This window comes from Protopterus annectens, chromosome 9.part0, assembly GCF_019279795.1.
Source record: "Protopterus annectens isolate FY-2018-M chromosome 9.part0, PAN1.0, whole genome shotgun sequence".
NCBI lineage: Eukaryota > Metazoa > Chordata > Ceratodontiformes > Protopteridae > Protopterus > Protopterus annectens.
In genome coordinates this window covers 1,262,391,184-1,262,406,886 of record NC_056743.1, presented here as the reverse complement: position 1 = coordinate 1,262,406,886, position 15,703 = coordinate 1,262,391,184, and positions in this window count along the sequence as shown.

The window sequence follows — 15,703 nt, the reverse complement described above, 5'->3', positions numbered from 1 at the left end:
ATAAAAACTCTTCCTCACGTAGGAAGGAGGAACTGGTTCTATCATTGCATGGGACAGTATGTGATGAACAGGCAGAAACAAGAGAGTCTGATCTGAAGGATGAAAAATTACCCCCTAGAAAGGAAGAATTTCCTCCCACTACCATCTGTAACTTTGATGAATGATCTTCAGAATCATTTTGTCTGAAACAATCTGCTGCCAAACATAAAAATGGAGATTCATATTTTCTGGAAGATAATAGGGGCCAGGGTGGGAGAGAGTCATGTGGTCTCTTGAATACTTATCATGGCTTGTTGGATTGCCCTTGGTTTTAGGAGATTTGATATTTCTTTTTAGAACCCCCTTGCCATTTCTTCTTAAATGTCTGTTCACCTGAATTTTGTTGAGATTGTTTATTCTATTTTTTGCCAAAACTGGATGAGGCGGTATTAAATCCCTTGGACAATATGGAAGAACAGAGCTGAAAAATCTTAAAGATTCCCTGGATCAGCTAGCTCCTTTCATCACACTTTTTGATTATCTGTGCAACAGAGTGGCCAAACACTAAATCTCTATCCAAGGGAGATTTAAAAATTAAATTTTTAACATCAACTGGGAGGCTCTGAGAATGCAGCCATACAAATCCCCTCAAAACAGTACCAGTGGCCACAGTACTGGAAGAAGTATCAGCAGAGTCATACATGCACTGCAAGCATTAAGTAGTGACCTGTGCAATAGAAGAAACTAAGTTATTTAAAGCAGATATTGCTTCACAAGAAGAAACTGCAAATAAAACATTCCTCATACTTTCACAATTTGTCAGAACAAAGTTTAACATAATAGCCCGACAGTTCAAAATTGTGAAAATCAAAGTTGCTAAAGTATAACTTTTTTCCCCATACCTATCAGTAATTGTCTCATCCTTATCAGATAGAGAAGGACTGGAGTAACTAAGTGCTTAGCAGCAGTGAGATCAACTAAAGCTATAGCTGCTGGGTTAGGTTTGGGAATAATGTATAAAAATGTAAAAGGCTAAAGAACTTTATACGTCCTATCTGCCGTTTTAAGGGCAGCTGGCTAAATATCAGGAAAATTACAGGCAGTAACACACAATCTTTAAAGCAGGAACAACTGAAGGAATGGTCATAGATTCTTGAAAATCCTTCTGTAACAACTCATAGTATTTTCTGAGTGACTTAGAAACCTCAGTGTTCTTCCACAGAAAACATTGACACATTCTAGCAATAATCTCAGAGAAAAAAGAACCCCCACAGGGAGAATGAGAAACTGAGTTATCCTCTGAGTCTGAATCAGAAATCTGATGAAGAAAACATTGTATCTATCCCCACATATTCCTGTTCAGATTTAGAATTTTGAATCTCTTCAGGAAAATAGGAACCCCTCTTTTTTTTTACCAGAAACCATTTTACAAGAACGATCAATAGCCTGAATTAAACCTTGAGATAGACTCAGTAAATTAGTACTAGCCAAAGAAATTTGATGAAGACTAGAGACATGCTTGTTTTTCTGTTTCTTTTTGACCTGAAAACTGGGGCCAGCAAAGCATTCTAACACAAAAGGGAAACCTTACCTGTTCCCTCTTCTAGGACTGAGAAGAGTGGCTATCTCTTGCCCACTGAGGGGACCACAACAGCCACAGGGGATGTGGCTAACACTGGTCTATAGTGGCTGTAGGTGCTACACAAAAGGGATTCAGGGTAAAATATGAGTGTCCTTAGGTACAACAAATGGCCACAGCAGTCTTCCCATCTGTGTCTTAGGTAAATTGCTAGCCTGCTGTGGTGGCAAAAGCTGTTTACTTAACTTATGCTTTTTGTGGCTGAACGAAGGACTATAATCCCTTCCATGGTCAAGCCAAAAATTATGCCTCTTTTACAATGGAGACAAGCAGCAATTGCCAGTTAACACTACCTGTCCACAAAAGTTACCTTTTTGACAGCAAAATTACACTAAAAAGTACTTTAAAACACAATGCCAGCCTCCCAAAAGAAAAATAAATACAAACTATCTACAGAAAAAAATATTTTCAGTTACTTTACACTACTTTTAAACTGACAGAAAAATGAGTGCTCCATTTAAGAGTACATTACAGTCTTGAGACAGTCCATTAAAACACAACACTCCTAGTGTTAATATAACTTTCCTGGAGGGGAAAATAATACAACATCAAGAAATGTAAGAAAACAGAAGTGTTTCCCATTAAATGGAACTTATCTGCCCAGCAAAGGAAAGCACCAGTTGACCACTGATCCTCAAAAGCCTCAGAGGAGTGCACTCTTTGATGGCGCTAAAGCTCTGAAGGGCTCTGTGCCCAACTTGTCTTTTAGTCAACTCAACTTGAGCTGCATGACAGTTTGGGCATTAGGAAGGTGCCTTGAAGCTTTGGAAGCTGGCCATTTGTTATATCCTTGGTAGGATATAATCCATATTGCTAAGGCTACTGCAGCAGTGATCAATGTGATGATTATTGGCTTATTAGTTAGCTTTGGGACCAAGCTGATTTCATAAATCCTGAAGATTTGCAAAATAATTCTATTTGTAGAGAAGAGGATAGGGATAGCAGAACTATGCAGAACATTGAGAGAAAGTTATATAAAACACTAGAAATAACATAAGAATATTAGATGCTGTGCGTTACTGGAAGAAAGACACAAGGCAAACAAAGGATGTCTGGACCATTAAGGAGGACAAAATAAAATATTCCAAAAAGATGGTGAAGTTCAGTTAAAAGAAGAGGGAATACTCAAAGCATTGTCAAATAAATGTAGCAGAAAGTAGTTAGATGTCAAGAGCAGCAGTAACAAATAAATCGGGAACAAAAAGAGGGCAAAGTTCCATGGAAAGAATAGACAAGCCATGAAAAGGTAGGCTGAGGACTAGTTATGCAGCAATAGATAAGAGATGAGGGAGACATGGGTGGAAGACACTGGTGACTACATGGCAGATGCATGCATAGTCATGGTGAAGGCAGCCTGAGGTAAGAAAATGAGGTAGTTTTGTGGAGAACTGAGAGTGACTGGTCTGGTATATGATTTCCAAATGAGGCCGGTGCATACATTATATAAAACTTGGGTAAGGCTGCAATGGACAGCTGTTGGAGGTATAGAGAGGAGGGGCAAATTATCTGCATGCATCCTGGCAGAATATATGTATACATAAATGTGGTGGTAAGCTGTGAAGGCATTTGAGGGGTAGCCACTTATGGAGTCAGATGGAATCAGTGTGATGAGGGTGGGAAGTGGCAGTTAGTAAAATGGCATTGGTGAGGTGGGTTAAAAGAAAGATTGCTTATAGGGTGAAAAGTTAAGTGTTGGAAGACAAAGTTGACATAGGTAAGGTACATGCAACTGATAATATAAATTATATAATGGAGTTACAGCATGCTAGTCTGGGGCAAAGGTAATGTGGGTATGGGAGAAAGGACAGCTAGCAGAGGGAGCTGAATTTGTTAGAGGATATGTCTACTAGCAGTAGGTGGCAACATGAATGAATGTGAAAAGAAGTAAGTGTTTGTGAGAAAGGAGTCACCTGACTGGACAATGGTATGATCAAAGAGGCTGGATGTTAAAAGTGGATGAACGGGACTCAAAAAAGGTTGTGATGGAGGCGAAAGGAGGGTGTACTAAATGTGTATGGCTCCACTTTTGCCAGTAACAATATTAAGTGAGACCTAAGTTACTGCACTGTAGACAGCTGTAGATTCATTTTCAAATAATTAATGACAGATATAATGCTTTACAGTGTATAAGACTATCAACTTAAGTAAATAAGAATGCTGAAAAAAATGTCAGTAGCAAGTTTGGGTTATAACTTCCAAAGCTGTATATCCCTCAAGTACTCATCCTGTTTATTCCCAGAATTCATTTTAAAGGCAAGTAGCTCTTCCTCTTCTAACAGGTTTATTAACATAAAGGAAATGGCTGACAAGAACACACACTGATATCATAATATGATGGCTGCAGAAACACAGCAAAAGTGCACAATCTACAACTACAAAACAACAAAAGAGTACTGTACAGGGAATTCACTCTTGAGTGTACTTCACCAGTTAGAATGGATGTGTGTGAATAGACAAACAAAAGCTGCCACTGAGAGATTTTTGAGGTGAGTAACAACAAATCACCTACGAGGGAACCTTTTTACCATCAGTCATGAAAGCCAGTATTCCATTACCTTATTCTCTACTATAAAGCCTTCTACCCTGTCCAGGATATGCCTCATTTACTGGAATAAATTGAAATATATTTCTAAACCCATGCAGATTGCAAAGCAAACAAACAAAAAATGATACTTCGTTAGCATGTTTTTAGTTTTTTTCTCTGCTTGAGATGGTGAGATCTTAGTATAATCAGCACTAGCATCACTGCTTCTTGGAAAGAGGAAAAACACAAACAAGTGACCGCATATGAGGAAAGCACATTTCAGCCAATTGCATGAAGCAAACACTCGGTGTTCAGTCTGCTGATTATATACTTTTCTGCCGATTTGCCCTGGGTCAATGACCTGAAAAAAAATCTTGCAGGTTAAATGAAAACTGGCCCTAGAAATTGTTAAGAGGGTTGTTTGACAGCAATCCTTCTCCATATTGACATAGTACTGACACACAAACAGCCGTACATTTGTGCCAGTCTCTTAGCACAATAAGTCTGCACAAAGTCAAAAATAATCAGTCCTCAGTGGTTAGCCAGAAAACCACAATTTTTACATGGAACAGACTATAACTATGAGACAAAATCTGAACATTGTGCAAAATTCAGGACAGTCGAGAGGTCTGCTTTTGTACCATTAAATGCTGGCACCAGGTCTATATTAAATACTTGAAGAGGTGTTTCAGCGAATGCCTCATCAACATGTACACAGCGAATGCACAAAACTGCAAATGCTGACATCAGCGATTTCTTCCCCTGGGAAAGAAATCACTTGGCCATCCTTGTAAGTTTGCCAGTTTCCCCACTGTAGTGCGATCTCAGAGTTGGTAAATTTAGTTGGGGGGCCACAGCCCCCATGTTTGCGGGACTTTGTCATGTTTGTAATGATGTGTTTATGTTTTGAGGCAAGCAATTTCTTTCCTAGGGAAAGAAATCACTAATGTCAGCATTCGCAGTTTTGTGCGTTCACTGTGTATGTGTAGATGAAGAGGCATTAGCTGAAACGCCTCTTCGGTTATATGATATAGACCTGATGGCACCTGGTAGCTAGAAATTTGAGGTAAGATGAGAGAATGGCTAACTGTTAAAATGCTAAACCTTATCTGTTGCCAATGCCTTTTGCACTGTTGCGTGTGTATTGCTTCTAAATCCCTAAAGCTTTTCCAAGGAGTATCCATGCTCTGACTTTGATTATGCCCATCTACCCCTCCGTGTCCATGAAGAGTCAGTCCTTTTCTTATATATATACATATATATCCTCTTTTCCTTTATTTTCTTTAGTGCTCTAGTTGTACTGAGGCCCTGAAGTACTAGAAAATCAGTAAACTGTGTTAACATTCTGAATTTATTTTCATGAATTTATCCATACCAGCAGTACAGAATTTAAAAAACCTTTGCCAGGCTCCCACACTGTATGCCAGAAGATGTGTACTATAATCAAATCAAGTGATATTCCAGATTCCTGTGTAACTGACATCATTAGTGACTTATATGAGCAGCATACACAGTGCAAGCTGTGCAATATTATTAGTCAGTAATGGTGCTGATTCATTAGCTTATGAAAACAGTATACTTTTTCCATGAAATCAGTGTTACTATTTTTGGATCTCTCTCAGTTTCTGTCTGTCTTTGTGCTCACTCTCACACACTGACTCCATAGTCCACCAGAGTTCCCGTTACAGCCTGTCATGTGCCAGGTATTGGTCTAACAAATATATAATCTTTCTCAGCCTAAGTAAATAATCCATGCTCTTTGAAACCACACATTGCATGCATATCAGTCTGCCCAGCCCCCATCTCCAAACTGTTTGGTCTATTTATCAATAGCTCAGCTTCTCTAAATGCTTTGGTTTAACTTAATACCTCCTTCACATAGTCCATGATCTGATAAACTCTTACCATTTTCAGAGATTCTGTAACAGCCTAATGCCAGAAACACTTCTGAGGGTAACCTTAGCACAATTTTCCAGATAAGCGTACAATAAAGTTAACATGTATTCTTCAGCCATTAATTCAGCCTTGGACAGGTTGCTACCTTACCAAAGAAGGCCTGCTGCCTGCTCCCTTCATCTGATGACATAATGGACATCTAAAGATTTTTCTAACCTCTGCACTAGTTTTGTTTCTAGCTCATACTTCTTAACAGCCCAGAATTTTACAGAATGCCCAGATTTTTGTATCGTGTGTTTGTTTTGTTCCTCATAAAATTCATGGTTTTCTGGCAAATCATTGAGGGTTAAAGTAACTGAATAATGATAGAAATTTGAGTTTCAGACTTTGTATCCTTCAGAAAATGCATTCTAATGCAAAGCCTGTTATTCTACAAACTTTCTAAGTTGATAGCAGCAAAATTTAAAATCTATCCCTGATTTTGGACCTTTGTCCTCCCATTATTTTTGACTTTGTCCAGAATTATTGCACTAAGAGATTGAGAGATATATTCCAGCTCCTTAACCAATGTAAGCCATATCTAAGTTACCGTAGGTCTCTTACAACATATTTGCCAGACCATGACACCAAAATACAGAAACATTCCTACAACAGGGACAGGCCAGGCCAAGGGGGAGGATGCCCCCCCCCCCTTGTTGTAGAAGGAAGTAGTAGTCCACAAAAATCACAAAAACTGATAGGCCTAAAAGAGCCATAAAGGTGATGGAATGGATTATTAAGGATAACATAGAAATTATGCATTGTTACTACTATGCAAAAAGCCCAGAATTTCCAGACACAAGATATACAAAAAGATTAAGAGAGAAATTAGAGGAAAGAAAACCACAAGAAAAACTGTCTGAAGCTTCAGATAAAAATTTGTGGTGATTAACACAACAGATGTTTGAAAAATAGTGTATAGATCAAGAAACTTTGATCTGTTTTGAAAAAGAAGCATCTGAGGAAGGATCAGAATGTAAACAACAAAACCTAGATATTTTTGAAAAGTATAAAAAAGAAACATGGACATGGGAAAGAAAGAGAGAGATTTGATATGGTGCAATATTTATGCAAAGGCGAAAGCAAATTAATCAACATAAAGAAGGCAGCCCCAAAGATCTTTGAAGTGAAATACAGGCAAAGGCATCCAGATATGGAAAAATTTCACAACAAAAAAGTAAAATCACAAAGAGGGGAGTGCCTGCGAAGTGAAGGATTTGATGTAGAAGGTGTAACACAGGTTACATCACAGCATGATGGAACGAGTCCCCAAAATAAGGAGAAACAGGAAGGTCAGGAGACATCTGAAGAAGAAATATGAACTTGGGAAAGAAAAAGAAATTTAATATAGTGTAATATCTATGCAAAGCAGAAAGCAAAACTATTCAATAAAAAAGAGCAGCACCAAAGATATTTAAGAGAAATGCAGGCAAAGGAATCTGGACATGGAAAACTGCAATACAAAAAATAAGAAGACAAAGAGGAAAAGCAGAAAAGGAGATCAGTAATGGAGAAGCTAAAGAAATAGAAACTGAGGTCATGAAGTACCTCCAAAGTGAAGAATTCAGTGTAGAAAATCTAATTCAGAAAGCATCACAACAGGACAGAGCAATGGAACTCCAAGGGGAAACCAGTGGAATGGGAAGCAATTGGTCAGGTGATATACGAAGATATTTTGCAGCCTTCTACAGAAAGCCAGTATAAACATTCTCTTGAAGCCAGACAGCAAGGGAAGGAACAGGAAACTGTGGAAACTATGACACAGTTAATGTTGAGGAGTGATAGGCCATTGAGTTTTTATATGACAGAGCAACGGATGGCACAGGATAAAACTGAAGAGAATGTGCCACAGAAAGATGCAATAGAACTTTCTATAGATGACTGTGGGAAATGGAAAACAAAAAAATGTCCCCTCAGTTCAGAAGAAAACGAGTTAAGAGAAGAGTTGCTTGACTTACAGATGGACAGACATATTAAGATCAATGAAAGAAATAGACTGCAGAAGGTCAATAAAACCCAAAGAATCAGAAGTTTGATAAAACAAATGAACACAGTAATTAGGACTGTCCATTGAGATTCATGCAATATAACAGAAGTAAACAGGATATATTACTGTGCAGCTAAATTAATAACTGATAAAGTTCTACCACAAGAACACGGGATAGTGAGGGAGAGAAATGGGAGAAATTGAATACCATCATGGAAGTATCGAACAGAGAAAACTATAAAGCAACTAAGACAAGAAGTGTCATTGTTAAAGAGTATAGAAGAGGGAACAGATCAACAAAAATACTCAGAAAGATAGACATGATAAAGCAATGTGCAGTATTAGAACAGATCAGGATCTACATTGCACTATCGCAAATAACAAACTAAAAATCTCAGCACAGGTGAAAAAACTTAGAAGATACATAGATAAATATAAAGGAAACGTACAAAAGAAACAATTTATTGACGACTCAAAAAAGTTTTATAGGGAATTGGGAAATAAAGAATTCCAAAATGCACGAACCACAAACTATGTAAACCATGAAAAAGTTGAGCTGAAGGAAGCACTTGACCAAAGTAAACGTAGAAATCTATGTTTAATAATGTAAGCACACGCTTTCGCAGGGCACAATGTCTCTCCTTCCTCAGACAAAAAATAAATGAATGAAGATTCAATGTCAACCAGAATTAAATACATTCCACAATCAATTAGTTAATTATGCTAATCAGCCAATGTAAAAAACATACACTCAATTGCTTCACTCTACTAACATCAGCGTTAAAACTGAAATGTCCTACTAAATTTATGTAAATGTGACGTGACAGTTCAAACAAACTTAACTCAAACCTACTTATATGTGTTATAGTAAAATGAATAATAAAAAATTAAAAATAAAAATCACTTAATTTGTATACAAACATTAGGTAAAATTAAATTAAATTATACAAAAATGTATATCTATATATATATATATATATATATATATATATATATATATATATATATATACATATAAAATTGAAACTATTATCTGTTCAAAGAAAGCTTTCTAAGAATACAACTAATGGATACATGGTCATTAAGACCGGGGTACATGTAGGCAGCTGTGCGAATCTGCCAAAAAAGCTTGCAAATTTCCAGTTGGTTCTGCCACGGGCCCACTCTAATATCAAAATAATTTTTTTTCAAAACAGTAAACTTAAAATGGTGATCTGGGAAATCATTAATATGCTTTGCAAAGGCGTTGTTAAGATCACGTCTATTTATAGCATAAACATGTTCGTAAATGCGCTGCTTTAGCTTCCTTTCGGTCTTACCAATATAAAATGCTATGCAGCACTGACATATAGCGGCATAAACAACGCTCCTGGTCTCGCAATTAAATTTCCCCGTCACATTATATGACTGATCCCTCAGCTTCACCCTCGAATCAGTACACACGTGCCTACACTGCCTACATGCCCCACACTTGCTCATACTAACGTTACGGGAGCCTGTGGTCTTAGGCCTAGCATCCAACAATGATTTCAAATTCTGACCTCTCCTAAATGTAATTTTTGGACTATCACCAAATTTACTAAAAAGGAGAGGATCATCGATAATAAGTGGCCAGTTCTTCTCAAGCACCTTCTTAATGTCAAAATGTGACGGGGTAATTTAATTGCGAGACCAGGAGCGTTGTTTATGCCGCTATATGTCAGTGCTGCATAGCATTTTATATTGGTAAGACCGCTAAACAACTGTCAGTGAAACCCTTTCAAGCTTTTCTGCTGCTCTAGGAGTGCCTCAGTTATGCACTGAACAGTGTTGCCTTAGCCTACACAAAGTATAGGTCTCTCTTGTAGTCTTGGTGCTACCAGCACAGCCCTGTCAAATTAACCCATTCCCTTCTCTAAAAAACATACAGTAACAGCCTACTATCATGGATGGGCAGCTTCCCATCATCTCTCTGGCCAACTGGATAGACACGGGGATCCTGAGGCAATGTGGCAATTGTCTCATGCATACTGACAACCACTTACTCCTGAAACAAACAAATACTTTATGTGAGAGATGTAGTTACACTATGAAATTGGAGACAAGACTCTCACATAAAGGCAAATTGAATGCTAAACAGGTTGTCAGCACACAATAAAAATAAAAAATGATTGACTCTAGCAATTGGCTTAGCTTCTGGTCAGTCTAAAGGGATCCACTATCTGTCAGTCTGGGAAGACATGGTCGACAGGCCACTCTGCTTTGCAGAGATGGTCTGCACCTGTATATTCTAGGCTTTTGGATATTGGCAAAGGCATTAGCCACCACTATTGTGCCTTTTTAGGCAGCGTCAAAATAACCAATCTCCGAACATAACAAAATCCTCTCTAGATAAACACAAGGTGCTGCTGCTTAATTCTAGGAGCTTAAACAAGAAACTGCACTCCCTGGAAGCACTCCTCACTTTGGAAGATGCTGATGCCTGCGCAGTCACTGAAACATAGTTCAAAGGCGCAGAAAGCACCCCGGCCATGCAGGGTACAAAGCCTTCTATATGTTCAAACCACAAACTAAGCATGAAAGAACCAAAGGAGGAGGTGTATCTAACTTCATTAAGGATAAGTACACCTTGAGACTGGTCAAACAGTATGACTCTCTTGAGCTACTTCATGTCCAATTAACTATAGGCAAAGCCCCCTACCACATCATAGCTAGCTATAGGTCCACCACCATGAAAAAGGAAAAGCATACTGCATACCTGGGCTTACTGGAGTCACCTGCCATACAGCAAAACAACTCACTCATGGGTGACTTTAATTATCTTACCTTTGACTGGGAAACATACACAACTACAAACATGCTGGCATCAGAGGTTCTTGGACTTTGTCAATGCAAATGCTCTAGAACAGCTAGTCAGCACTCCTACAAGAGGCTCAAATGTCCTGGACATAGTACTCACTAGCATGGGAGAGTATCGCACCCCCACCCCATGTTATGTCCTCCTTGGTAACATCAGACCATAAATCAGTATCATTTGATGTAATTTTAAGACCAGATACCCCATCAAGCTGAAAAACACTTAAGACTTTTTGAAAGACAAATTCCCTCCTACTAAGTGATGTTATAAGAAGTTTCAAAGCCCCCTCAAATGCAGATAACATGGACTTCTTTGCAGATGTGTACACTAATGCTCTGTATAACCATTTAATCAGTCATATAGAATTGTCTGTACCAGACTGGATAAAAACCAGGTCATGCTGAAAAAACAAGCCACTCTGGTGGATCCCTAGTATAAACAGGCTATACAACAACATAAAGAAACTAATCTCCAAGATCAAGAGGGAAATGGCTCAGCAGAGGAAGAAATCCCTCGGTAGCTTAAACCAACAAAATATTTTGTCATGTCCTCAAACGCTAATTACAGAGCAAAATAGCCTCCCTAGCTAAGGATAATCACAAGGCATTCTTTAACTACATATAAAATCTAAAAGGGAATACCCAGCTATGTTTTGAATTGGTTGTGGATGGCACCACCCATACTCAACTGGAAGTGATAGCCAACCCACTAGCTGACAGATTTGGAGCAAACCTCACCCCCCCCCCACCATCCAGTCATTCCCAAAGTATACCTGCCACCATTCCTCAGCCTATTATCTCAAGTGTAGGTCATCTGTGCACTCTCCAAGACCAAAAACACAACATCAATTGGACCAGACAACATCCCAGGTTGTCTTTTAAACAACAGGGGGGTGCAATGCTTACAAGACCCACTTGAATCTCTGTTTAACCACAGACTGTGAACCAGCTATGTTATGGCAGAATGGAGGACAGTAACAGTAATCCCACTGCACTAAGATGGATCATCAACCGACCCTGGGAATTACAGGCCCATAAGCTTGACTAGCCTCATCCGCAAGGCCATGGAAAGAATCATTATGGACCTTATAACAAGGACATAAGTAATCTCCAAACTCTGGACCTATCCCAGTTTCTATTCGTTAAAGGTAGATCATGCCTGTTAAACATGGGTAACTTCTTTGAGAAAGTAATAAAAATTTAAAAAAAGTGAGCCGCCAAGGCAGTAAACACAAGTTTAACATTAAACACTGTCAAAGTAAAACCAACTAAGCGCTTTTGCCAAGAAACACGAATTGGCTTCATTAGAGTCATTCAGTTATGATGTAACTTCCTTTATATACTCTTAATTACTTAAGCAATTATTCATGATTTTGCTTGCATCAATGAAATTACCCTGACAAAACTTAAAGGCACACTTCCCCTGAGTGTGTAATATATAGAATAACATGCTGTAAATCACAATAATCAGTACATTCAAGATGAAAATATTAGTGTTAATACTAATAATGAACATAATAGTATAAAACATAGTTAAAAAAATAAACTAAAAAATGCAAAGCATAGTTGATATGTTGGTTGCAGTCAGATAAGTGTTTTCACAGTACACTTAAAATTAAACCTCTGCTGCTCTTTGCTTCTAAAAAGGGGCTTACTGAACAATAACCATTTAAACCTGGCTTGCAACAAGCATTTAATCTCAGTTGCCATTTATTTTCTCTGGTTTCTAATTCTAATTCATCATCCCCACCCCTAGAGTCACTCATTAAGCATTCCACACTGTGCGAAGGCTTTACAGATTTTAGGTTTGGCATTCTGGATTTGATAAAAGAAAACAGTAGGGGAGGGGATATCAAAAATCTTTTACTACAAAGGGAGATAAAGTGGCAGTTGAGACTTAGGTCTAATTATTTTCCAGGCCACAATGAATACATCAACATAAAAGCAATATTAATTGACAAAGCAGCATCAGTTTAATTTTAATTATTAAATGTATTTTAATTAAATATTTATTTATACATTTAAAGAGCATATTTTAGAGACAATGTGTATTTTTTATATTTATCATTCACAACTAAGTATTAATAACCATATTTAACAAACATATCAACTATTACCATTTCATTAAAAACATCCACAGCTTGAGATACACACAGTAGTAGGATAGAACAGTCGAAAAATATTGTTGGCCTACCACTCGTGGGGTGGGGGGTGTGTGTGTGTTTTTTTAGGGGGAACAGTTTCTTGTTATGACACCATCTAGGATAGTTACAATTATCCTTGTTTACATGGGGTTTTAGGTTGAACTTGGTGGCCTCTATACCACACACATTTGGTTGTAGATTTTTTATTTGGTTATTTGAATATTTGAAATGTTAGTAAAGATGTTATATACAAATTACACAATGAACACTTACACAGATTTGAATATTAGTTGTTTTAAACTCATATATGGTTCCATATGAACCATGTGGTTGACTAAAAGAATTTCTTGAAATCAGTGCTATTTGTTTTGCACAATAGTAAACATGCACAGGTCAACATTGGAAAATGTATTGTTTGACAACTTAAACTAAATGAATGAATTGCACGAAACACAATACAATTTTTTTATTTTTTTGAAGTATTTTTAACATAAAATATGTGTTGAAATGTTTTTAACTTTAAGACTTCTCAGTATTAATGTACTTACTTAGGGCATTTTTCTTAAAAAAAAGTGCATACAAAAAATGCAACAAAGCATGAAGAGTTAAGGTATGAGAAATCATTTAATTAAAACTACTTTCTCACCTTAAAATCAATTTCAATTTTGATGGTTTAATTATCGATTATTGAATAATTGCTTTGGAATATGATTGTATAAAAAACAGAGGCACCACAGGTTTATTATTCTGAAGAAGTCTGCCTTGAGCAGACGAAAGCGCTCATTGTTGTTGGATTTATCGTCAAAGTTGTGAATAAAAGACTTTTTTGTCTGTCAGTACGGAACTTATTATTTTTTTTTCACTCTGTACTCTGTCAATGACAAAGAATAAAAATCTCTTATAATTGGGACATTCTAGAGTGTGAACATATAAACATTCTTCCTTTTTTTATTTTTAATGCCTCTAAGGTGCTCAGTAATGCGATCCTGTAGCCTTCTTTTGGTCTTGCCTACGTAGAAACCAGGGCATGATAAGCATGTAGCTAAATAAACCACCATGGTGGTATTGCAGTTGCACCTGCCCAGGCATCCTATAGTACGTTCAAAACTTCCTAAAAAGACATTTGTGCCATCATTTATATTTTTACAGGTCTTGCAAGCACCACATTTATACATCAATGACCTGTGCTTGCCTTGTTTTCTGTTGACACTTTCAAGAATATTCTTTATATTATGCCCTCGACTGTACACAACCTTAGGTTTATGTCCCAACTTTTTCTTCATTTCATTGTCAAAGTGAGTTTCCCATATATTATTAACACTTGATACCAAGTTTGACATTTTTGTATTGTATTGTAATACCAGAACATTGGTGTCTAGCTTGGCCATGTTAGTTCTATTAGTATTTAGGCCTGCTTTTAAAATAAGCTTAAATGTAGTATTTCTTTTAAGCATAACTTTTCTCTTCACTTTCAGCAAAAGACTTAAGGGGTAGTCTCTGTTTCGGAACATTACAATTAATATATAGATCTCTTTTTTAAATGTTTTGTCACTACTAATAAGCCTAGATAACCTAACCATTTGGCCTTTTATTATACCCTTCCTCTGATGGAAGGGGTGGCAACTGTTATAGTGCAGTAACATATTGGAATATGTTTCCTTTCTGTGGATACTACTGGCAGTAGTAGTGAGCCATCTGGCTTGTTTTTTGTTATATTTTATTTATTTTGAGCTCCGTGGCTTTTTTGCGAGGAGATGCTTTTTTTATAGCATTATTTTGGTTTGAAGTAATTAGAAACCTTGCTGGTTCAACTTAACCAGTCTATTCAGAGACCAACTTCCGTAGTGATGTAAGGAAGATCAACGAGAATATCTACCAATACCCTGAATGACTCATAAGCTGAACTGTTTACTTTGCATTCCCTAGTGGCCCAGGAATCAACGAGGACCATCCCAGTGACTTTGAAGCCAGATAGAGTTAATACAGACCTGAATGAATGGTTTACAGTGCTTGAAGCAGATTTTTTTTAATGAAAATGTTATTTCCAATCAAGAAATGTAATTAAAAATGCAGTAAAGTACCTTCGACAAGCTTTGTAGAAAGTACAGAGCACTTCAACTAGACAACGCATTTTTAAACAAATCAGTTGCTCTCAAACAAGTTCCCAAAGGACATTCTAGAGTGCGAACATATAATGGTTCATTTTTGTTATTTTTAATGTCTCTGAGGTGCTCAGTAATGCGATCCCGTAGCCTTCTTTTGGGGATTGAGGAGGGGTCCTCTGCTTTTCGAGAACTCGTGGCTTTATTTGACCCGACAGGTTTTGAAATGATGGACATCATTATCAGAAACAAAAACAGTAAGTTGGATCTTTTGCAAACAGATTTCAGTTTTAAATCAAAGTATTATTTTAGATTTACTTTTTGAGCAATACAAATTTAAGTATGACAATGTTCTTAAAGACATTAATAACTTTGTAAAAGAGAACAGTTTGGAAAGCAACATAAGCTGATTATTCAAATAATCAAGCATATATAGGGAGAAAACAGCCCCAGGGAAATGTGTATGAGAATAGTCCTCAAAATAATGAAAATATCCAGAACAACAGCTCTGATGGTGAAAGGGGGTAACAACACCAGGGGGAATAATGATTACTCTTT